The following is a 27,162-nucleotide window of genomic DNA, read 5'->3' as shown; positions in this document are numbered from 1 at the left end:
ATATTCCAAATCATTGAGGCCTGTAAATGACACCTGCCCTGAAAACAAATCCTGGGGTCATATATCGACCAAAAAGTTCAAAAGACGTCCATATTTCAAAACGACAGTTTCAAGAGGAATATTTCACGCACATTAGTGTTCTGCTTCTTTTGCTTTCTTTCTTTTTTGGTTAAAAAAAAATGGGAATGGAAAAAGGCAACCCTCAGAATGGGCGAAAACATTCGCAAACGAATCAATGGACAAAGGTTTAATCTCCAATATATATAAACAGCTCACGCAGCTTAATATTAATAAAACAAACAACCCAATACAAAAATGGGCAGAAGATCTAAATAGACATTTCTTCAAAGAAGTCACAGAGACGGCCAAGACGCACATGAAAAGCTGCTCAACACCACTAATTATTAGAGAAATGCAAATCAAAACGACAATGAGGTATCACCTCACACCTGTTAGAATCGGCGTCATCAGAAAATCTAAAAAAAACAAATTCTGGGGAGGGTGTGGACAAAAGGAACCCTCTTCCACTATTGGTGGGAAGGTAAATTGATACAGTCACTATGGAGAACAGTATGGAGTTTCCTTAAAGAAACTAGAAATAGAATTACCATAGAATCCAGCAATCCCACTTCTGGGCATATACCCAGAGAAAACCATAAATCAAAAACACACATTCACCACAATGTTCATTGCAGCACTATTTACAATAGCCAGGTAATGGAAGCAACCTAAATGCCCACAGACAGACGAATGGATAAAGATGTGGTACATATATAAAATGGGATATGACTCAGCCATGAAAAGGAAGGAAACTATGTTATTTGTAGAGAAGTCGGTGGATCTAGAGACTGTCATACAGAATGAAGTAAGTCAGAAAGAGCAAAACAAATATTCTGTCTTCATGCATGTATGTGGAACCTAGATATATGGTACAGATGAACAGGTTTGCAGGGCAGAAATAGAGAAACAGAGGTAGAGAACAAACGTATGGACACCAAGTCGGGGAAGCCATGGGGTGTTGGTGGTCAGATGAGTTGGGAGATAGGTATTGACCTGTATATATGTATATGAATAAAATAGATAACTAATAATAACCTGCTGTATAGAAAAATAAATATAATTAAACTTTAAAATTTTTAGAAGTAAAATTTAAAAATAAAACAGAAAAAAGTTCTTCCCTTCACACAGATGTATTTATAGGAATGAATTATTTCCATGCTTATATCAATAAATACATAAAAGATGAATAAATTCTAACTTGAACCAAAAAAGAAAAAAAAAACCTGAACCCAGCAGTTATACAGAGGAAAACACTATCAGGGCACTTGCTCCAGCGGTAAACAATTCTGAAATTGGTCAGAGGTGGGGAATCATCTCCCATACAGCCAGCAACCCGGCCCCCCCACACAAGGAGCGTCCTCATTGCAAAGTTGGGGGACCGTGCCGAGGCCTCTGTGAGTAAACGTGAGCTGAGCCCCAGGCCAGCTGCTGCTGAACTGTTCCCACCCTTCCCAGGTAAAACACCTGAATATGTACAAGGGCTTGAAAGCCTAGAGGAAGGGCCGTGGAGCCACCCCAGTGACAGCACGCAGGCCAACTTGGTGCCTGCAGGCCAGCCAGGATGGTCCTGGCCCCGGGCGCTCTTCTGGAAGCTTTCCATTTCCCTGGCTGAGATACCCCTCCTGTCCCGGCCACCACTCCTTTTTTTCCTTCCTCACCTCAGCCCGGAGAGAAATTCCAGCGGAGGTTATGGGTGACACATCCTCTTCTTTACAGGTGGCAGCCTGGCAACTCCTGCAGAAAGTCCAGCAGAGCCCCACTCACACCGGGCCACCAACAAAGCCGTGGACCCTCACACCCTCCCACCAGCACAGCCCCGAGACTGCTGACGGGGCAGAGAATATGGAGTCAGGCACAGCTGCAGGGGCTATTGCTGCCTGGAGTGCTGTTTCTATTGACCTCAACCCAGGCACACCTGGGGAGGGCTTGCCGGCAGGGTCAGGCTGCCCAGGTCAGCTAATCCTCAGCCCTCAGGGAATCACATTGCAGAAAATGGACCTCGCTAAGACAGAATATTAGCCAAGGAAAAAAAGGGCACAATGGCATTTGCAGCACCGTAGATGAGTCTACAGGTAATCACGTGACTTGTAGTAAGTCAGAAAGTGAAAGACACATATCGTAGGATATCACTTATAGGTGTTACCTAAAAACGGATACCAGGGCAGATATTTCCACGGAGAAGGGCAATCACAGATTCATTAAACAAACTTATGGTTCACCAATGGAAAGGTGTGAGGATTGGATCATTATGATATTGGGGTTAAGAGACATATACAAACACAGGTGAAATATATAATCACCAAAGACCTACAGAATGCCAAGAGAAGACTACTCAACATTCTGTCATAACGTACATGGGAAAAGGGTCCCAGGAAGAACAGACATATGTATATGTTTAAAAGAACCACATCTTGCACACCTACAACAAGCTAAACGTTGTAATCAAACTTGCTGTAATAAAAAATTAAAAATTAAATTGAAAACACGAACAAGAAGTAGTGAGACAAACTTGAGGGGCTTTCTCCTGGCACATTCCATTCTAAATTCCAATCTAGAACACGGCTTCCATTGAGGCTCTGTTGCCCTAGTAAACAGATTTGCTAAGGGAGAACTGCTGCCACCTTGTGGCCGTTTCACACAACAGCAGCTTTAATCCCAGCGCTAATGGTCAGTGGATATTCCAAATCATTGAGGCCTGTAAATGACACCTGCCCTGAAAACAAATCCTGGGGTCATATATCGACCAAATAGTTCAAAAGACGTCCATATTTCAAAACAACAGTTTTAAGAGGCATATTTCACGCACATTAGTGTTCTGCTTCTTTTGCTTTCTTTCTTTTTTGGTTAAAAAAAAACGGGAATGGAAAAAGGCAACCCTCAGAATGGGCGAAAACATTCGCAAACGAATCAATGGACAAAGGTTTAATCTCCAATATATATAAACAGCTCACGCAGCTTAATATTAATAAAACAAACAACCCAATACAAAAATGGGCAGAAGATCTAAATAGACGTTTCTTCAAAGAAGTCACAGAGACGGCCAAGACGCACATGAAAAGCTGCTCAACACCACTAATTATTAGAGAAATGCAAATCAAAACGACAATGAGGTATCACCTCACACCTGTTAGAATCGGCGTCATCAGAAAATCTACAAACAACAAATTCTGGGGAGGGTGTGGACAAAAGGAACCCTCTTCCACTATTGGTGGGAAGGTAAATTGATACAGTCACTATGGAGAACAGTATGGAGTTTCCTTAAAGAAACTAGAAAGAGAATTACCATAGGATCCAGCAATCCCACTTCTGGGCATATACCCAGAGAAATCCATAAATCAAAAACACACATTCACCACAATGTTCATTGCAGCACTATTTACAATAGCCAGGTAATGGAAGCAACCTAAATGCCCACAGACAGACGAATGGATAAAGATGTGGTACATATATAAAATGGGATATGACTCAGCCATGAAAAGGAAGGAAACTATGTTATTTGTAGAGAAGTCGGTGGATCTAGAGACTGTCATACAGAATGAAGTAAGTCAGAAAGAGCAAAACAAATATTCTGTCTTCATGCATGTATGTGGAACCTAGATATATGGTACAGATGAACAGGTTTGCAGGGCAGAAATAGAGAAACAGAGGTAGAGAACAAACGTATGGACACCAAGTCGGGGAAGCCATGGGGTGTTGGTGGTCAGATGAGTTGGGAGATAGGTATTGACCGGTATATATGTATATGAATAAAAGAGATAACTAATAATAACCTGCTGTATAGAAAAATAAATATAATTAAACTTTAAAATTTTTAGAAGTAAAATTTAAAAATAAAACAGAAAAAAGTTCTTCCCTTCACACAGATGTATTTCTGTGAATGAATTATTTCCATGCTTATATCAATAAATACATAAAAGATGAATAAATTCTAACTTGAACCAAAAAAGAAAAAAAAAACCTGAACCCAGCAGTTATACAGAGGAAAACCCTATCAGGGCACTTGCTCCAGCGGTAAACAATTCTGAAATTGGTCAGAGGTGGGGAATCATCTCCCATACAGCCAGCAGCCCGGCCCCCCCACACAAGGAGCGTCCTCATTGCAAAGTTGGGGGACCGTGCCGAGGCCTCTGTGAGTAAACGTGAGCTGAGCCCCAGGCCAGCTGCTGCTGAACTGTTCCCACCCTTCCCAGGTAAAACACCTGAATATGTACAAGGGCTTGAAAGCCTAGAGGAAGGGCCGTGGAGCCACACCAGTGACAGCACGCAGGCCAACTTGGTGCCTGCAGGCCAGCCAGGATGGTCCTGGCCCCGGGCGCTCTTCTGGAAGCTTTCCATTTCCCTGGCTGAGATACCCCTCCTGTCCCGGCCCCCACTCCTTGTTTTCCTTCCTCACCTCAGCCCGGAGAGAAATTCCAGCGGAGGTTATGGGTGACACATCCTCTTCTTTACAGGTGGCAGCCTGGCAACTCCTGCAGAAAGTCCAGCAGAGCCCCACTCACACCGGGCCACCAACAAAGCCGTGGACCCTCACACCCTCCCACCAGCACAGCCCCGAGACTGCTGACGGGGCAGAGAATATGGAGTCAGGCACAGCTGCAGGGGCTATTGCTGCCTGGAGTGCTGTTTCTATTGACCTCAACCCAGGCACACCTGGGGAGGGCTTGCCGGCAGGGTCAGGCTGCCCAGGTCAGCTAATCCTCAGCCCTCAGGGAATCACATTGCAGAAAATGGACCTCGCTAAGACAGAATATTAGACAAGGAAAAAAAGGGCACAATGCCATTTGCAGCACCGTAGATGAGTCTACACGTAATCACGTGACTTGTAGTAAGTCAGAAAGTGAAAGACACATATCGTAGGATATCACTTATAGGTGTTACCTAAAAACGGATACCAGGGCAGATATTTCCACGGAGAAGGGCAATCACAGATTCATTAAACAAACTTATGGTTCACCAATGGAAAGGTGTGATGATTGGATCATTATGATATTGGGGTTAAGAGACATATACAAACACAGGTGAAATATATAATCACCAAAGACCTACAGAATGCCAAGAGAAGACTACTCAACATTCTGTCATAACGTACATGGGAAAAGGGTCCCAGGAAGAACAGACATATGTATATGTTTAAAAGAACCACATCTTGCACACCTACAACAAGCCAAACGTTGTAATCAAACTTGCTGTAATAAAAAATTAAAAATTAAATTGAAAACACGAACAAGAAGTAGTGAGACAAACTTGAGGGGCTTTCTCCTGGCACATTCCATTCTAAATTCCAATCTAGAACACGGCTTCCATTGAGGCTCTGTTGCCCTAGTAAACAGATTTGCTAAGGGAGAACTGCTGCCACCTTGTGGCCGTTTCACACAACAGCAGCTTTAATCCCAGCGCTAATGGTCAGTGGATATTCCAAATCATTGAGGCCTGTAAATGACACCTGCCCTGAAAACAAATCCTGGGGTCATATATCGACCAAATAGTTCAAAAGACGTCCATATTTCAAAACGACAGTTTTAAGAGGCATATTTCACGCATAATAGTGTTCTGCTTCTTTTGCTTTCTTTCTTTTTTGGTTAAAAAAAAACGGGAATGGAAAAAGGCAACCCTCAGAATGGGCGAAAACATTCGCAAACGAATCAATGGACAAAGGTTTAATCTCCAATATATATAAACAGCTCACGCAGCTTAATATTAATAAAACAAACAACCCAATACAAAAATGGGCAGAAGATCTAAATAGACGTTTCTTCAAAGAAGTCACAGAGACGGCCAAGACGCACATGAAAAGCTGCTCAACACCACTAATTATTAGAGAAATGCAAATCAAAACGACAATGAGGTATCACCTCACACCTGTTAGAATCGGCGTCATCAGAAAATCTACAAACAACAAATTCTGGGGAGGGTGTGGACAAAAGGAACCCTCTTCCACTATTGGTGGGAAGGTAAATTGATACAGTCACTATGGAGAACAGTATGGAGTTTCCTTAAAGAAACTAGAAAGAGAATTACCATAGGATCCAGCAATCCCACTTCTGGGCATATACCCAGAGAAATCCATAAATCAAAAACACACATTCACCACAATGTTCATTGCAGCACTATTTACAATAGCCAGGTAATGGAAGCAACCTAAATGCCCACAGACAGACGAATGGATAAAGATGTGGTACATATATAAAATGGGATATGACTCAGCCATGAAAAGGAAGGAAACTATGTTATTTGTAGAGAAGTCGGTGGATCTAGAGACTGTCATACAGAATGAAGTAAGTCAGAAAGAGCAAAACAAATATTCTGTCTTCATGCATGTATGTGGAACCTAGATATATGGTACAGATGAACAGGTTTGCAGGGCAGAAATAGAGAAACAGAGGTAGAGAACAAACGTATGGACACCAAGTCGGGGAAGCCATGGGGTGTTGGTGGTCAGATGAGTTGGGAGATAGGTATTGACCGGTATATATGTATATGAATAAAAGAGATAACTAATAATAACCTGCTGTATAGAAAAATAAATATAATTAAACTTTAAAATTTTTAGAAGTAAAATTTAAAAATAAAACAGAAAAAAGTTCTTCCCTTCACACAGATGTATTTCTGTGAATGAATTATTTCCATGCTTATATCAATAAATACATAAAAGATGAATAAATTCTAACTTGAACCAAAAAAGAAAAAAAAAACCTGAACCCAGCAGTTATACAGAGGAAAACCCTATCAGGGCACTTGCTCCAGCGGTAAACAATTCTGAAATTGGTCAGAGGTGGGGAATCATCTCCCATACAGCCAGCAGCCCGGCCCCCCCACACAAGGAGCGTCCTCATTGCAAAGTTGGGGGACCGTGCCGAGGCCTCTGTGAGTAAACGTGAGCTGAGCCCCAGGCCAGCTGCTGCTGAACTGTTCCCACCCTTCCCAGGTAAAACACCTGAATATGTACAAGGGCTTGAAAGCCTAGAGGAAGGGCCGTGGAGCCACACCAGTGACAGCACGCAGGCCAACTTGGTGCCTGCAGGCCAGCCAGGATGGTCCTGGCCCCGGGCGCTCTTCTGGAAGCTTTCCATTTCCCTGGCTGAGATACCCCTCCTGTCCCGGCCCCCACTCCTTGTTTTCCTTCCTCACCTCAGCCCGGAGAGAAATTCCAGCGGAGGTTATGGGTGACACATCCTCTTCTTTACAGGTGGCAGCCTGGCAACTCCTGCAGAAAGTCCAGCAGAGCCCCACTCACACCGGGCCACCAACAAAGCCGTGGACCCTCACACCCTCCCACCAGCACAGCCCCGAGACTGCTGACGGGGCAGAGAATATGGAGTCAGGCACAGCTGCAGGGGCTATTGCTGCCTGGAGTGCTGTTTCTATTGACCTCAACCCAGGCACACCTGGGGAGGGCTTGCCGGCAGGGTCAGGCTGCCCAGGTCAGCTAATCCTCAGCCCTCAGGGAATCACATTGCAGAAAATGGACCTCGCTAAGACAGAATATTAGACAAGGAAAAAAAGGGCACAATGCCATTTGCAGCACCGTAGATGAGTCTACACGTAATCACGTGACTTGTAGTAAGTCAGAAAGTGAAAGACACATATCGTAGGATATCACTTATAGGTGTTACCTAAAAACGGATACCAGGGCAGATATTTCCACGGAGAAGGGCAATCACAGATTCATTAAACAAACTTATGGTTCACCAATGGAAAGGTGTGAGGATTGGATCATTATGATATTGGGGTTAAGAGACATATACAAACACAGGTGAAATATATAATCACCAAAGACCTACAGAATGCCAAGAGAAGACTACTCAACATTCTGTCATAACGTACATGGGAAAAGGGTCCCAGGAAGAACAGACATATGTATATGTTTAAAAGAACCACATCTTGCACACCTACAACAAGCCAAACGTTGTAATCAAACTTGCTGTAATAAAAAATTAAAAATTAAATTGAAAACACGAACAAGAAGTAGTGAGACAAACTTGAGGGGCTTTCTCCTGGCACATTCCATTCTAAATTCCAATCTAGAACACGGCTTCCATTGAGGCTCTGTTGCCCTAGTAAACAGATTTGCTAAGGGAGAACTGCTGCCACCTTGTGGCCGTTTCACACAACAGCAGCTTTAATCCCAGCGCTAATGGTCAGTGGATATTCCAAATCATTGAGGCCTGTAAATGACACCTGCCCTGAAAACAAATCCTGGGGTCATATATCGACCAAATAGTTCAAAAGACGTCCATATTTCAAAACGACAGTTTTAAGAGGCATATTTCACGCATAATAGTGTTCTGCTTCTTTTGCTTTCTTTCTTTTTTGGTTAAAAAAAAAACGGGAATGGAAAAAGGCAACCCTCAGAATGGGCGAAAACATTCGCAAACGAATCAATGGACAAAGGTTTAATCTCCAATATATATAAACAGCTCACGCAGCTTAATATTAATAAAACAAACAACCCAATACAAAAATGGGCAGAAGATCTAAATAGACGTTTCTTCAAAGAAGTCACAGAGACGGCCAAGACGCACATGAAAAGCTGCTCAACACCACTAATTATTAGAGAAATGCAAATCAAAACGACAATGAGGTATCACCTCACACCTGTTAGAATCGGCGTCATCAGAAAATCTACAAACAACAAATTCTGGGGAGGGTGTGGACAAAAGGAACCCTCTTCCACTATTGGTGGGAAGGTAAATTGATACAGTCACTATGGAGAACAGTATGGAGTTTCCTTAAAGAAACTAGAAAGAGAATTACCATAGGATCCAGCAATCCCACTTCTGGGCATATACCCAGAGAAATCCATAAATCAAAAACACACATTCACCACAATGTTCATTGCAGCACTATTTACAATAGCCAGGTAATGGAAGCAACCTAAATGCCCACAGACAGACGAATGGATAAAGATGTGGTACATATATAAAATGGGATATGACTCAGCCATGAAAAGGAAGGAAACTATGTTATTTGTAGAGAAGTCGGTGGATCTAGAGACTGTCATACAGAATGAAGTAAGTCAGAAAGAGCAAAACAAATATTCTGTCTTCATGCATGTATGTGGAACCTAGATATATGGTACAGATGAACAGGTTTGCAGGGCAGAAATAGAGAAACAGAGGTAGAGAACAAACGTATGGACACCAAGTCGGGGAAGCCATGGGGTGTTGGTGGTCAGATGAGTTGGGAGATAGGTATTGACCTGTATATATGTATATGAATAAAAGAGATAACTAATAATAACCTGCTGTATAGAAAAATAAATATAATTAAACTTCAAAATTTTAGAAATAAAATTTAAAAATAAAACACAAAAAAGTTCTTCCCTTCACACAGATGTATTTATATGAATGAATTATTTCCATGCTTATATCAATAAATACATAAAAGATGAATAAATACTAACTTGAACCAAAAAAGAAAAAAAAAACCTGAACCCAGCAGTTATACAGAGGAAAACCCTATCAGGGCACTTGCTCCAGCGGTAAACAATTCTGAAATTGGTCAGAGGTGGGGAATCATCTCCCATACAGCCAGCAGCCCTGCCCCCCCACACAAGGAGCGTCCTCATTGCAAAGTTGGGGGACCGTGCCGAGGCCTCTGTGAGTAAACGTGAGCTGAGCCCCAGGCCAGCTGCTGCTGAACTGTTCCCACCCTTCCCAGGTAAAACACCTGAATATGTACAAGGGCTTGAAAGCCTAGAGGAAGGGCCGTGGAGCCACACCAGTGACAGCACGCAGGCCAACTTGGTGCCTGCAGGCCAGCCAGGATGGTCCTGGCCCCGGGCGCTCTTCTGGAAGCTTTCCATTTCCCTGCCTGAGATACCCCTCCTGTCCCGGCCACCACTCCTTTTTTTCCTTCCTCACCTCAGCCCGGAGAGAAATTCCAGCGGAGTTTATGGGTGACACATTCTCTTCTTTACAGGTGGCAGCCTGGCAACTCCTGCAGAAAGTCCAGCAGAGCCCCACTCACACCGGGCCACCAACAAAGCCGTGGACCCTCACACCCTCCCACCAGCACAGCCCCGAGACTGCTGACGGGGCAGAGAATATGGAGTCAGGCACAGCTGCAGGGGCTATTGCTGCCTGGAGTGCTGTTTCTATTGACCTCAACCCAGGCACACCTGGGGAGGGCTTGCCGGCAGGGTCAGGCTGCCCAGGTCAGCTAATCCTCAGCCCTCAGGGAATCACATTGCAGAAAATGGACCTCGCTAAGACAGAATATTAGACAAGGAAAAAAAGGGCACAATGCCATTTGCAGCACCGTAGATGAGTCTACACGTAATCACGTGACTTGTAGTAAGTCAGAAAGTGAAAGACACATATCGTAGGATATCACTTATAGGTGTTACCTAAAAACGGATACCAGGGCAGATATTTCCACGGAGAAGGGCAATCACAGATTCATTAAACAAACTTATGGTTCACCAATGGAAAGGTGTGAGGATTGGATCATTATGATATTGGGGTTAAGAGACATATACAAACACAGGTGAAATATATAATCACCAAAGACCTACAGAATGCCAAGAGAAGACTACTCAACATTCTGTCATAACGTACATGGGAAAAGGGTCCCAGGAAGAACAGACATATGTATATGTTTAAAAGAACCACATCTTGCACACCTACAACAAGCCAAACGTTGTAATCAAACTTGCTGTAATAAAAAATTAAAAATTAAATTGAAAACACGAACAAGAAGTAGTGAGACAAACTTGAGGGGCTTTCTCCTGGCACATTCCATTCTAAATTCCAATCTAGAACACGGCTTCCATTGAGGCTCTGTTGCCCTAGTAAACAGATTTGCTAAGGGAGAACTGCTGCCACCTTGTGGCCGTTTCACACAACAGCAGCTTTAATCCCAGCGCTAATGGTCAGTGGATATTCCAAATCATTGAGGCCTGTAAATGACACCTGCCCTGAAAACAAATCCTGGGGTCATATATCGACCAAAAAGTTCAAAAGACGTCCATATTTCAAAACGACAGTTTCAAGAGGAATATTTCACGCACATTAGTGTTCTGCTTCTTTTGCTTTCTTTCTTTTTTGGTTAAAAAAAAACGGGAATGGAAAAAGGCAACCCTCAGAATGGGCGAAAACATTCGCAAACGAATCAATGGACAAAGGTTTAATCTCCAATATATATAAACAGCTCACGCAGCTTAATATTAATAAAACAAACAACCCAATACAAAAATGGGCAGAAGATCTAAATAGACGTTTCTTCAAAGAAGTCACAGAGACGGCCAAGACGCACATGAAAAGCTGCTCAACACCACTAATTATTAGAGAAATGCAAATCAAAACGACAATGAGGTATCACCTCACACCTGTTAGAATCGGCGTCATCAGAAAATCTACAAACAACAAATTCTGGGGAGGGTGTGGACAAAAGGAAGCCTCTTCCACTATTGGTGGGAAGGTAAATTGATACAGTCACTATGGAGAACAGTATGGAGTTTCCTTAAAGAAACTAGAAATAGAATTACCATAGAATCCAGCAATCCCACTTCTGGGCATATACCCAGAGAAAACCATAAATCAAAAACACACATTCACCACAATGTTCATTGCAGCACTATTTACAATAGCCAGGTAATGGAAGCAACCTAAATGCCCACAGACAGAAGAATGGATAAAGATGTGGTACATATATAAAATGGGATATGACTCAGCCATGAAAAGGAAGGAAACTATGTTATTTGTAGAGAAGTCGGTGGATCTAGAGACTGTCATACAGAATGAAGTAACTCAGAATGAGCAAAACAAATATTCTGTCTTAATGCATGTATGTGGAACCTAGATATATGGTACAGATGAACAGGTTTGCAGGGAAGAAATAGAGAAACAGAGGTAGAGAACAAACGTATGGACACCAAGTCGGGGAAGCCATGGGGTGTTGGTGGTCAGATGAGTTGGGAGATAGGTATTGACCTGTATATATGTATATGAATAAAATAGATAACTAATAATAACCTGCTGTATAGAAAAATAAATATAATTAAACTTCAAAATTTTTAGAAGTAAAATTTAAAAATAAAACAGAAAAAAGTTCTTCCCTTCACACAGATGTATTTCTATGAATGAATTATTTCCATGCTTATATCAATAAATACATAAAAGATGAATAAATTCTAACGTGAACCAAAAAAGAAAAAAAAAAACCTGAACCCAGCAGTTATACAGAGGAAAACCCTATCAGGGCACTTGCTCCAGCGGTAAAGAATTCTGAAATTGGTCAGAGGTGGGGAATCATCTCCCATACAGCCAGCAGCCCTGCCCCCCCCCCACGCAAGGAGCGTCCTCATTGCAAATTTGGGGGACCGTGCCGAGGCCTCTGTGAGTAAACGTGAGCTGAGCCCCAGGCCAGCTGCTGCTGAACTGTTCCCACCCTTCCCAGGTAAAACACCTGAATATGTACAAGGGCTTGAAAGCCTAGAGGAAGGGCCGTGGAGCCACACCAGTGACAGCACGCAGGCCAACTTGGTGCCTGCAGGCCAGCCAGGATGGTCCTGGCCCCGGGCGCTCTTCTGGAAGCTTTCCATTTCCCTGGCTGAGATACCCCTCCTGTCCCGGCCCCCACTCCTTGTTTTCCTTCCTCACCTCAGCCCGGAGAGAAATTCCAGCGGAGGTTATGGGTGACACATCCTCTTCTTTACAGGTGGCAGCCTGGCAACTCCTGCAGAAAGTCCAGCAGAGCCCCACTCACACCGGGCCACCAACAAAGCCGTGGACCCTCACACCCTCCCACCAGCACAGCCCCGAGACTGCTGACGGGGCAGAGAATATGGAGTCAGGCACAGCTGCAGGGGCTATTGCTGCCTGGAGTGCTGTTTCTATTGACCTCAACCCAGGCACACCTGGGGAGGGCTTGCCGGCAGGGTCAGGCTGCCCAGGTCAGCTAATCCTCAGCCCTCAGGGAATCACATTGCAGAAAATGGACCTCGCTAAGACAGAATATTAGACAAGGAAAAAAAGGGCACAATGCCATTTGCAGCACCGTAGATGAGTCTACACGTAATCACGTGACTTGTAGTAAGTCAGAAAGTGAAAGACACATATCGTAGGATATCACTTATAGGTGTTACCTAAAAACGGATACCAGGGCAGATATTTCCACGGAGAAGGGCAATCACAGATTCATTAAACAAACTTATGGTTCACCAATGGAAAGGTGTGAGGATTGGATCATTATGATATTGGGGTTAAGAGACATATACAAACACAGGTGAAATATATAATCACCAAAGACCTACAGAATGCCAAGAGAAGACTACTCAACATTCTGTCATAACGTACATGGGAAAAGGGTCCCAGGAAGAACAGACATATGTATATGTGTAAAAGAACCACATCTTGCACACCTACAACAAGCCAAACGTTGTAATCAAACTTGCTGTAATAAAAAATTAAAAATTAAATTGAAAACACGAACAAGAAGTAGTGAGACAAACTTGAGGGGCTTTCTCCTGGCACATTCCATTCTAAATTCCAATCTAGAACACGGCTTCCATTGAGGCTCTGTTGCCCTAGTAAACAGATTTGCTAAGGGAGAACTGCTGCCACCTTGTGGCCGTTTCACACAACAGCAGCTTTAATCCCAGCGCTAATGGTCAGTGGATATTCCAAATCATTGAGGCCTGTAAATGACACCTGCCCTGAAAACAAATCCTGGGGTCATATATCGACCAAATAGTTCAAAAGACGTCCTTATTTCAAAACGACAGTTTTAAGAGGCATATTTCACGCATATTAGTGTTCTGCTTCTTTTGCTTTCTTTCTTTTTTGGTTAAAAAAAAACGGGAATGGAAAAAGGCAACCCTCAGAATGGGCGAAAACGTTCGCAAACGAATCAATGGACAAAGGTTTAATCTCCAATATATATAAACAGCTCACGCAGCTTAATATTAATAAAACAAACAACCCAATACAAAAATGGGCTGAAGATCTAAATAGACGTTTCTTCAAAGAAGTCACAGAGACGGCCAAGACGCACATGCAAAGCTGCTCAACACCACTAATTATTAGAGAAATGCAAATCAAAACGAAAATGAGGAATCACCTCACACCTGTTAGCATCGGCGTCATCAGAAAATCTACAAACAACAAATTCTGGGGAGGGTGTGGACAAAAGGAAGCCTCTTCCACTATTGGTGGGAAGGTAAATTGATACAGTCACTATGGAGAACAGTATGGAGTTTCCTTAAAGAAACTAGAAATAGAATTACCATAGAATCCAGCAATCCCACTTCTGGGCATATACCCAGAGAAAACCATAAATCAAAAACACACATTCACCACAATGTTCATTGCAGCACTATTTACAATAGCCAGGTAATGGAAGCAACCTAAATGCCCACAGACAGAAGAATGGATAAAGATGTGGTACATATATAAAATGGGATATGACTCAGCCATGAAAAGGAAGGAAACTATGTTATTTGTAGAGAAGTCGGTGGATCTAGAGACTGTCATACAGAATGAAGTAAGTCAGAAAGAGCAAAACAAATATTCTGTCTTCATGCATGTATGTGGAACCTAGATATATGGTACAGATGAACAGGTTTGCAGGGCAGAAATAGAGAAACAGAGGTAGAGAACAAACGTATGGACACCAAGTCGGGGAAGCCATGGGGTGTTGGTGGTCAGATGAGTTGGGAGATAGGTATTGACCTGTATATATGTATATGAATAAAAGAGATAACTAATAATAACCTGCTGTATAGAAAAATAAATATAATTAAACTTCAAAATTTTAGAAATAAAATTTAAAAATAAAACAGAAAAAAGTTCTTCCCTTCACACAGATGTATTTATATGAATGAATTATTTCCATGCTTATATCAATAAATACGTAAAAGATGAATAAATACTAACTTGAACCAAAAAAGAAAAAAAAAAACCTGAACCCAGCAGTTATACAGAGGAAAACCCTATCAGGGCACTTGCTCCAGCGGTAAAGAATTCTGAAATTGGTCAGAGGTGGGGAATCATCTCCCATACAGCCAGCAGCCCTGCCCCCCCACACAAGGAGCGTCCTCATTGCAAAGTTGGGGGACCGTGCCGAGGCCTCTGTGAGTAAACGTGAGCTGAGCCCCAGGCCAGCTGCTGCTGAACTGTTCCCACCCTTCCCAGGTAAAACACCTGAATATGTACAAGGGCTTGAAAGCCTAGAGGAAGGGCCGTGGAGCCACCCCAGTGACAGCACGCAGGCCAACTTGGTGCCTGCAGGCCAGCCAGGATGGTCCTGGCCCCGGGCGCTCTTCTGGAAGCTTTCCATTTCCCTGGCTGAGATACCCCTCCTGTCCCGGCCCCCACTCCTTGTTTTCCTTCCTCACCTCAGCCCGGAGAGAAATTCCAGCGGAGGTTATGGGTGACACATCCTCTTCTTTACAGGTGGCAGCCTGGCAACTCCTGCAGAAAGTCCAGCAGAGCCCCACTCACACCGGGCCACCAACAAAGCCGTGGACCCTCACACCCTCCCACCAGCACAGCCCCGAGACTGCTGACGGGGCAGAGAATATGGAGTCAGGCACAGCTGCAGGGGCTATTGCTGCCTGGAGTGCTGTTTCTATTGACCTCAACCCAGGCACACCTGGGGAGGGCTTGCCGGCAGGGTCAGGCTGCCCAGGTCAGCTAATCCTCAGCCCTCAGGGAATCACATTGCAGAAAATGGACCTCGCTAAGACAGAATATTAGACAAGGAAAAAAAGGGCACAATGCCATTTGCAGCACCGTAGATGAGTCTACACGTAATCACGTGACTTGTAGTAAGTCAGAAAGTGAAAGACACATATCGTAGGATATCACTTATAGGTGTTACCTAAAAACGGATACCAGGGCAGATATTTCCACGGAGAAGGGCAATCACAGATTCATTAAACAAACTTATGGTTCACCAATGGAAAGGTGTGAGGATTGGATCATTATGATATTAGGGTTAAGAGACATATACAAACACAGGTGAAATATATAATCACCAAAGACCTACAGAATGCCAAGAGAAGACTACTCAACATTCTGTCATAACGTACATGGGAAAAGGGTCCCAGGAAGAACAGACATATGTATATGTTTAAAAGAACCACATCTTGCACACCTACAACAAGCCAAACGTTGTAATCAAACTTGCTGTAATAAAAAATTAAAAATTAAATTGAAAACACGAACAAGAAGTAGTGAGACAAACTTGAGGGGCTTTCTCCTGGCACATTCCATTCTAAATTCCAATCTAGAACACGGCTTCCATTGAGGCTCTGTTGCCCTAGTAAACAGATTTGCTAAGGGAGAACTGCTGCCACCTTGTGGCCGTTTCACACAACAGCAGCTTTAATCCCAGCGCTAATGGCCAGTGGATATTCCAAATCATTGAGGCCTGTAAATGACACCTGCCCTGAAAACAAATCCTGGGGTCATATATCGACCAAAAAGTTCAAAAGACGTCCATATTTCAAAACGACAGTTTCAAGAGGAATATTTCACGCACATTAGTGTTCTGCTTCTTTTGCTTTCTTTCTTTTTTGGTTAAAAAAACACGGGAATGGAAAAAGGCAACCCTCAGAATGTGCGAAAACATTCACAAACGAATCAATGGACAAAGGTTTAATCTCCAATATATATAAACAGCTCACGCAGCTTAATATTAATAAAACAAACAACCCAATACAAAAATGGGCAGAAGATCTAAATAGACGTTGCTTCAAAGAAGTCACAGAGACGGCCAAGACGCACATGAAAAGCTGCTCAACACCACTAATTATTAGAGAAATGCAAATCAAAACGACAATGAGGTATCACCTCACACCTGTTAGAATCGGCGTCATCAGAAAATCTACAAACAACAAATTCTGGGGAGGGTGTGGACAAAAGGAAGCCTCTTCCACTATTGGTGGGAAGGTAAATTGATACAGTCACTATGGAGAACAGTATGGAGTTTCCTTAAAGAAACTAGAAATAGAATTACCATAGAATCCAGCAATCCCACTTCTGGGCATATACCCAGAGAAAACCATAAATCAAAAACACACATTCACCACAATGTTCATTGCAGCACTATTTACAATAGCTAGGTAATGGAAGCAACCTAAATGCCCACAGACAGAAGAATAGATAAAGATGTGGTACATATATAAAATGGGATATGACTCAGCCATGAAAAGGAAGGAAACTATGTTATTTGTAGAGAAGTCGGTGGATCTAGAGACTGTCATACAGAATGAAGTAACTCAGAATGAGCAAAACAAATATTCTGTCTTAATGCATGTATGTGGAACCTAGATATATGGTACAGATGAACAGGTTTGCAGGGAAGAAATAGAGAAACAGAGGTAGAGAACAAACGTATGGACACCAAGTCGGGGAAGCCATGGGGTGTTGGTGGTCAGATGAGTTGGGAGATAGGTATTGACCTGTATATATGTATATGAATGAAAGAGATAACTAATAATAACCTGCTGTATAGAAAAATAAATATAATTAAACTTCAAAATTTTTAGAAGTAAAATTTAAAAATAAAACAGAAAAAAGTTCTTCCCTTCACACAGATGTATTTCTATGAATGAATTATTTCCATGCTTATATCAATAAATACATAAAAGATGAATAAATTCTAACTTGAACCAAAAAAGAAAAAAAAAACCTGAACCCAACAGTTATACAGAGGAAAACCCTATCAGGGCACTTGCTCCAGCGGTAAAGAATTCTGAAATTGGTCAGAGGTGGGGAATCATCTCCCATACAGCCAGCAGCCCTGCCCCCCCCCCACGCAAGGAGCGTCCTCATTGCAAAGTTGGGGGACCGTGCCGAGGCCTCTGTGAGTAAACGTGAGCTGAGCCCCAGGCCAGCTGCTGCTGAACTGTTCCCACCCTTCCCAGGTAAAACACCTGAATATGTACAAGGGCTTGAAAGCCTAGAGGAAGGGCCGTGGAGCCACACCAGTGACAGCACGCAGGCCAACTTGGTGCCTGCAGGCCAGCCAGGATGGTCCTGGCCCCGGGCGCTCTTCTGGAAGCTTTCCATTTCCCTGGCTGAGATACCCCTCCTGTCCCGGCCCCCACTCCTTGTTTTCCTTCCTCACCTCAGCCCGGAGAGAAATTCCAGCGGAGGTTATGGGTGACACATCCTCTTCTTTACAGGTGGCAGCCTGGCAACTCCTGCAGAAAGTCCAGCAGAGCCCCACTCACACCGGGCCACCAACAAAGCCGTGGACCCTCACACCCTCCCACCAGCACAGCCCCGAGACTGCTGACGGGGCAGAGAATATGGAGTCAGGCACAGCTGCAGGGGCTATTGCTGCCTGGAGTGCTGTTTCTATTGACCTCAACCCAGGCACACCTGGGGAGGGCTTGCCGGCAGGGTCAGGCTGCCCAGGTCAGCTAATCCTCAGCCCTCAGGGAATCACATTGCAGAAAATGGACCTCGCTAAGACAGAATATTAGACAAGGAAAAAAAGGGCACAATGCCATTTGCAGCACCGTAGATGAGTCTACATGTAATCACGTGACTTGTAGTAAGTCAGAAAGTGAAAGACACATATCGTAGGATATCACTTATAGGTGTTACCTAAAAACGGATACCAGGGCAGATATTTCCACGGAGAAGGGCAATCACAGATTCATTAAACAAACTTATGGTTCACCAATGGAAAGGTGTGAGGATTGGATCATTATGATATTGGGGTTAAGAGACATATACAAACACAGGTGAAATATATAATCACCAATGACCTACAGAATGCCAAGAGAAGACTACTCAACATTCTGTCATAACGTACATGGGAAAAGGGTCCCAGGAAGAACAGACATATGTATATGTTTAAAAGAACCACATCTTGCACACCTACAACAAGCCAAACGTTGTAATCAAACTTGCTGTAATAAAAAATTAAAAATTAAATTGAAAACACGAACAAGAAGTAGTGAGACAAACTTGAGGGGCTTTCTCCTGGCACATTCCATTCTAAATTCCAATCTAGAACACGGCTTCCATTGAGGCTCTGTTGCCCTAGTAAACAGATTTGCTAAGGGAGAACTGCTGCCACCTTGTGGCCGTTTCACACAACAGCAGCTTTAATCCCAGCGCTAATGGTCAGTGGATATTCCAAATCATTGAGGCCTGTAAATGACACCTGCCCTGAAAACAAATCCTGGGGTCATATATCGACCAAAAAGTTCAAAAGACGTCCATATTTCAAAACGACAGTTTCAAGAGGAATATTTCACGCACATTAGTGTTCTGCTTCTTTTGCTTTCTTTCTTTTTTGGTTAAAAAAAAACGGGAATGGAAAAAGGCAACCCTCAGAATGGGCGAAAACATTCACAAACGAATCAATGGACAAAGGTTTAATCTCCAATATATATAAACAGCTCACGCAGCTTAATATTAATAAAACAAACAACCCAATACAAAAATGGGCAGAAGATCTAAATAGACGTTTCTTCAAAGAAGTCACAGAGACGGCCAAGACGCACATGAAAAGCTGCTCAACACCACTAATTATTAGAGAAATGCAAATCAAAACGACAATGAGGTATCACCTCACACCTGTTAGAATCGGCGTCATCAGAAAATCTACAAACAACAAATTCTGGGGAGGGTGTGGACAAAAGGAAGCCTCTTCCACTATTGGTGGGAAGGTAAATTGATACAGTCACTATGGAGAACAGTATGGAGTTTCCTTAAAGAAACTAGAAATAGAATTACCATAGAATCCAGCAATCCCACTTCTGGGCATATACCCAGAGAAAACCATAAATCAAAAACACACTTCACCACAATGTTCATTGCAGCACTATTTACAATAGCCAGGTAATGGAAGCAACCTAAATGCCCACAGACAGAAGAATGGATAAAGATGTGGTACATATATAAAATGGGATATGACTCAGCCATGAAAAGGAAGGAAACTATGTTATTTGTAGAGAAGTCGGTGGATCTAGAGACTGTCATACAGAATGAAGTAACTCAGAATGAGCAAAACAAATATTCTGTCTTAATGCATGTATGTGGAACCTAGATATATGGTACAGATGAACAGGTTTGCAGGGAAGAAATAGAGAAACAGAGGTAGAGAACAAACGTATGGACACCAAGTCGGGGAAGCCATGGGGTGTTGGTGGTCAGATGAGTTGGGAGATAGGTATTGACCTGTATATATGTATATGAATAAAATAGATAACTAATAATAACCTGCTGTATAGAAAAATAAATATAATTAAACTTCAAAATTTTTAGAAGTAAAATTTAAAAATAAAACAGAAAAAAGTTCTTCCCTTCACACAGATGTATTTCTATGAATGAATTATTTCCATGCTTATATCAATAAATACATAAAAGATGAATAAATTCTAACTTGAACCAAAAAAGAAAAAAAAAACCTGAACCCAGCAGTTATACAGAGGAAAACCCTATCAGGGCACTTGCTCCAGCGGTAAAGAATTCTGAAATTGGTCAGAGGTGGGGAATCATCTCCCATACAGCCAGCAGCCCTGCCCCCCCCCCACGCAAGGAGCGTCCTCATTGCAAAGTTGGGGGACCGTGCCGAGGCCTCTGTGAGTAAACGTGAGCTGAGCCCCAGGCCAGCTGCTGCTGAACTGTTCCCACCCTTCCCAGGTAAAACACCTGAATATGTACAAGGGCTTGAAAGCCTAGAGGAAGGGCCGTGGAGCCACACCAGTGACAGCACGCAGGCCAACTTGGTGCCTGCAGGCCAGCCAGGATGGTCCTGGCCCCGGGCGCTCTTCTGGAAGATTTCCATTTCCCTGGCTGAGATACCCCTCCTGTCCCGGCCCCCACTCCTTGTTTTCCTTCCTCACCTCAGCCCGGAGAGAAATTCCAGCGGAGGTTATGGGTGACACATCCTCTTCTTTACAGGTGGCAGCCTGGCAACTCCTGCAGAAAGTCCAGCAGAGCCCCACTCACACCCGGCCACCAACAAACCATGGACCCTCACACCCTCCCACCAGCACAGCCCCGAGACTGCTGACGGGGCAGAGAATATGGAGTCAGGCACAGCTGCAGGGGCTATTGCTGCCTGGAGTGCTGTTTCTATTGACCTCAACCCAGGCACACCTGGGGAGGGCTTGCCGGCAGGGTCAGGCTGCCCAGGTCAGCTAATCCTCAGCCCTCAGGGAATCACATTGCAGAAAATGGACCTCGCTAAGACAGAATATTAGCCAAGGAAAAAAAGGGCACAATGCCATTTGCAGCACCGTAGATGAGTCTACACGTAATCACGTGACTTGTAGTAAGTCAGAAAGTGACAGACACATATCAGATGATATCATTTATAGGTGTTACCTAAAAACGGATACCAGGGCAGATATTTCCACGGAGAAGGGCAATCACAGATTTCATTAAACAAACTTATGGTTCACCAATGGAAAGGTGTGAGGATTGGATTCATTACGATATTGGGTTTAAGAGACATATACAAACACAGGTGAAATATATAATCACCAAAGACCTACGGAATGCCAAGAGAAGACTACTCAACATTCTGTCATAACGTACATGGGAAAAGGGTCCCAGGAAGAACAGACATATGTATATGTTTAAAAGAACCACATCTTGCACACCTACAACAAGCTAAACGTTGTAATCAAACTTGCTGTAATAAAAAATTAAAAATTAAATTGAAAACACGAACAAGAAGTAGTGAGACAAACTTGAGGGGCTTTCTCCTGGCACATTCCATTCTAAATTCCAATCTAGAACACGGCTTCCATTGAGGCTCTGTTGCCCTAGTAAACAGATTTGCTAAGGGAGAACTGCTGCCACCTTGTGGCCGTTTCACACAACAGCAGCTTTAATCCCAGCGCTAATGGTCAGTGGATATTCCAAATCATTGAGGCCTGTAAATGACACCTGCCCTGAAAACAAATCCTGGGGTCATATATCGACCAAAAAGTTCAAAAGACGTCCATATTTCAAAACGACAGTTTCAAGAGGAATATTTCACGCACATTAGTGTTCTGCTTCTTTTGCTTTCTTTCTTTTTTGGTTAAAAAAAAACGGGAATGGAAAAAGGCAACCCTCAGAATGGGCGAAAACATTCACAAACGAATCAATGGACAAAGGTTTAATCTCCAATATATATAAACAGCTCACGCAGCTTAATATTAATAAAACAAACAACCCAATACAAAAATGGGCAGAAGATCTAAATAGACGTTTCTTCAAAGAAGTCACAGAGACGGCCAAGACGCACATGAAAAGCTGCTCAACACCACTAATTATTAGAGAAATGCAAATCAAAACGACAATGAGGTATCACATCACACCTGTTAGAATCGGCGTCATCAGAAAATCTACAAATAACAAATTCTGGGGAGGGTGTGGACAAAAGGAAGCCTCTTCCACTATTGGTGGGAAGGTAAATTGATACAGTCACTATGGAGAACAGTATGGAGTTTCCTTAAAGAAACTAGAAATAGAATTACCATAGAATCCAGCAATCCCACTTCTGGGCATATACCCAGAGAAAACCATAAATCAAAAACACACATTCACCACAATGTTCATTGCAGCACTATTTACAATAGCCAGGTAATGGAAGCAACCTAAATGCCCACAGACAGAAGAATGGATAAAGATGTGGTACATATATAAAATGGGATATGACTCAGCCATGAAAAGGAAGGAAACTATGTTATTTGTAGAGAAGTCGGTGGATCTAGAGACTGTCATACAGAATGAAGTAACTCAGAATGAGCAAAACAAATATTCTGTCTTAATGCATGTATGTGGAACCTAGATATATGGTACAGATGAACAGGTTTGCAGGGAAGAAATAGAGAAACAGAGGTAGAGAACAAACGTATGGACACCAAGTCGGGGAAGCCATGGGGTGTTGGTGGTCAGATGAGTTGGGAGATAGGTATTGACCTGTATATATGTATATGAATGAAAGAGATAACTAATAATAACCTGCTGTATAGAAAAATAAATATAATTAAACTTCAAAATTTTTAGAAGTAAAATTTAAAAATAAAACACAAAAAAGTTCTTCCCTTCACACAGATGTATTTCTATGAATGAATTATTTCCATGCTTATATCAATAAATACATAAAGATGAATAAATTCTAACTTGAACCAAAAAAGAAAAAAAAAAACCTGAACCCAGCAGTTATACAGAGGAAAACCCTATCAGGGCACTTGCTCCAGCGGTAAAGAATTCTGAAATTGGTCAGAGGTGGGGAATCATCTCCCATACAGCCAGCAGCCCTGCCGCCCCCCCACGCAAGGAGCGTCCTCATTGCAAAGTTGGGGGACCGTGCCGAGGCCTCTGTGAGTAAACGTGAGCTGAGCCCCAGGCCAGCTGCTGCTGAACTGTTCCCACCCTTCCCAGGTAAAACACCTGAATATGTACAAGGGCTTGAAAGCCTAGAGGAAGGGCCGTGGAGCCACACCAGTGACAGCACGCAGGCCAACTTGGTGCCTGCAGGCCAGCCAGGATGGTCCTGGCCCCGGGCGCTCTTCTGGAAGCTTTCCATTTCCCTGGCTGAGATACCCCTCCTGTCCCGGCCCCCACTCCTTGTTTTCCTTCCTCACCTCAGCCCGGAGAGAAATTCCAGCGGAGGTTATGGGTGACACATCCTCTTCTTTACAGGTGGCAGCCTGGCAACTCCTGCAGAAAGTCCAGCAGAGCCCCACTCACACCGGGCCACCAACAAAGCCGTGGACCCTCACACCCTCCCACCAGCACAGCCCCGAGACTGCTGACGGGGCAGAGAATATGGAGTCAGGCACAGCTGCAGGGGCTATTGCTGCCTGGAGTGCTGTTTCTATTGACCTCAACCCAGGCACACCTGGGGAGGGCTTGCCGGCAGGGTCAGGCTGCCCAGGTCAGCTAATCCTCAGCCCTCAGGGAATCACATTGCAGAAAATGGACCTCGATAAGACAGAATATTAGACAAGGAAAAAAAGGGCACAATGCCATTTGCAGCACCGTAGATGAGTCTACACGTAATCACGTGACTTGTAGTAAGTCAGAAAGTGACAGACACATATCAGAGGATATCATTTATAGGTGTTACCTAAAAACGGATACCAGGGCAGATATTTCCACGGAGAAGGGCAATCACAGATTCATTAAACAAACTTATGGTTCACCAATGGAAAGGTGTGAGGATTGGATTCATTACGATATTGGGTTTAAGAGACATATACAAACACAGGTGAAATATATAATCACCAAAGACCTACGGAATGCCAAGAGAAGACTACTCAACATTCTGTCATAACGTACATGGGAAAAGGGTCCCAGGAAGAACAGACATATGTATATGTTTAAAAGAACCACATCTTGCACACCTACAACAAGCTAAACGTTGTAATCAAACTTGCTGTAATAAAAAATTAAAAATTAAATTGAAAACACGAACAAGAAGTAGTGAGACAAACTTGAGGGGCTTTCTCCTGGCACATTCCATTCTAAATTCCAATCTAGAACACGGCTTCCATTGAGGCTCTGTTGCCCTAGTAAACAGATTTGCTAAGGGAGAACTGCTGCCACCTTGTGGCCGTTTCACACAACAGCAGCTTTAATCCCAGCGCTAATGGTCAGTGGATATTCCAAATCATTGAGGCCTGTAAATGACACCTGCCCTGAAAACAAATCCTGGGGTCATATATCGACCAAAAAGTTCAAAAGACGTCCATATTTCAAAACGACAGTTTCAAGAGGAATATTTCACGCACATTAGTGTTCTGCTTCTTTTGCTTTCTTTCTTTTTTGGTTAAAAAAAAACGGGAATGGAAAAAGGCAACCCTCAGAATGGGCGAAAACATTCACAAACGAATCAATGGACAAAGGTTTAATCTCCAATATATATAAACAGCTCACGCAGCTTAATATTAATAAAACAAACAACCCAATACAAAAATGGGCAGAAGATCTAAATAGACGTTTCTTCAAAGAAGTCACAGAGACGGCCAAGACGCACATGAAAAGCTGCTCAACACCACTAATTATTAGAGAAATGCAAATCAAAACGACAATGAGGTATCACATCACACCTGTTAGAATCGGCGTCATCAGAAAATCTACAAATAACAAATTCTGGGGAGGGTGTGGACAAAAGGAAGCCTCTTCCACTATTGGTGGGAAGGTAAATTGATACAGTCACTATGGAGAACAGTATGGAGTTTCCTTAAAGAAACTAGAAATAGAATTACCATAGAATCCAGCAATCCCACTTCTGGGCATATACCCAGAGAAAACCATAAATCAAAAACACACATTCACCACAATGTTCATTGCAGCACTATTTACAATAGCCAGGTAATGGAAGCAACCTAAATGCCCACAGACAGAAGAATGGATAAAGATGTGGTACATATATAAAATGGGATATGACTCAGCCATGAAAAGGAAGGAAACTATGTTATTTGTAGAGAAGTCGGTGGATCTAGAGACTGTCATACAGAATGAAGTAACTCAGAATGAGCAAAACAAATATTCTGTCTTAATGCATGTATGTGGAACCTAGATATATGGTACAGATGAACAGGTTTGCAGGGAGGAAATAGAGAAACAGAGGTAGAGAACAAACGTATGGACACCAAGTCGGGGAAGCCATGGGGTGTTGGTGGTCAGATGAGTTGGGAGATAGGTATTGACCTGTATATATGTATATGAATGAAAGAGATAACTAATAATAACCTGCTGTATAGAAAAATAAATATAATTAAACTTCAAAATTTTTAGAAGTAAAATTTAAAAATAAAACAGAAAAAAGTTCTTCCCTTCACACAGATGTATTTCTATGAATGAATTATTTCCATGCTTATATCAATAAATACATAAAGATGAATAAATTCTAACTTGAACCAAAAAAGAAAAAAAAAACCTGAACCCAGCAGTTATACAGAGGAAAACCCTATCAGGGCACTTGCTCCAGCGGTAAAGAATTCTGAAATTGGTCAGAGGTGGGGAATCATCTCCCATACAGCCAGCAGCCCTGCCGCCCCCCCACGCAAGGAGCGTCCTCATTGCAACGTTGGGGGACCGTGCCGAGGCCTCTGTGAGTAAACGTGAGCTGAGCCCCAGGCCAGCTGCTGCTGAACTGTTCCCACCCTTCCCAGGTAAAACACCTGAATATGTACAAGGGCTTGAAAGCCTAGAGGAAGGGCCGTGGAGCCACACCAGTGACAGCACGCAGGCCAACTTGGTGCCTGCAGGCCAGCCAGGATGGTCCTGGCCCCGGGCGCTCTTCTGGAAGCTTTCCATTTCCCTGGCTGAGATACCCCTCCTGTCCCGGCCCCCACTCCTTGTTTTCCTTCCTCACCTCAGCCCGGAGAGAAATTCCAGCGGAGGTTATGGGTGACACATCCTCTTCTTTACAGGTGGCAGCCTGGCAACTCCTGCAGAAAGTCCAGCAGAGCCCCACTCACACCGGGCCACCAACAAAGCCGTGGACCCTCACACCCTCCCACCAGCACAGCCCCGAGACTGCTGACGGGGCAGAGAATATGGAGTCAGGCACAGCTGCAGGGGCTATTGCTGCCTGGAGTGCTGTTTCTATTGACCTCAACCCAGGCACACCTGGGGAGGGCTTGCCGGCAGGGTCAGGCTGCCCAGGTCAGCTAATCCTCAGCCCTCAGGGAATCACATTGCAGAAAATGGACCTCGCTAAGACAGAATATTAGCCAAGGAAAAAAAGGGCACAATGCCATTTGCAGCACCGTAGATGAGTCTACACGTAATCACGTGACTTGTAGTAAGTCAGAAAGTGACAGACACATATCAGAGGATATCATTTATAGGTGTTACCTAAAAACGGATACCAGGGCAGATATTTCCACGGAGAAGGGCAATCACAGATTCATTAAACAAACTTATGGTTCACCAATGGAAAGGTGTGAGGATTGGATTCATTACGATATTGGGTTTAAGAGACATATACAAACACAGGTGAAATATATAATCACCAAAGACCTACGGAATGCCAAGAGAAGACTACTCAACATTCTGTCATAACGTACATGGGAAAAGGGTCCCAGGAAGAACAGACATATGTATATGTTTAAAAGAACCACATCTTGCACACCTACAACAAGCTAAACGTTGTAATCAAACTTGCTGTAATAAAAAATTAAAA

The sequence above is a fragment of the Mesoplodon densirostris genome, chromosome 10, assembly GCF_025265405.1.
Source record: "Mesoplodon densirostris isolate mMesDen1 chromosome 10, mMesDen1 primary haplotype, whole genome shotgun sequence".
Taxonomy (NCBI): domain Eukaryota; kingdom Metazoa; phylum Chordata; class Mammalia; order Artiodactyla; family Ziphiidae; genus Mesoplodon; species Mesoplodon densirostris.
This window is presented reverse-complemented; position numbering follows the sequence as displayed.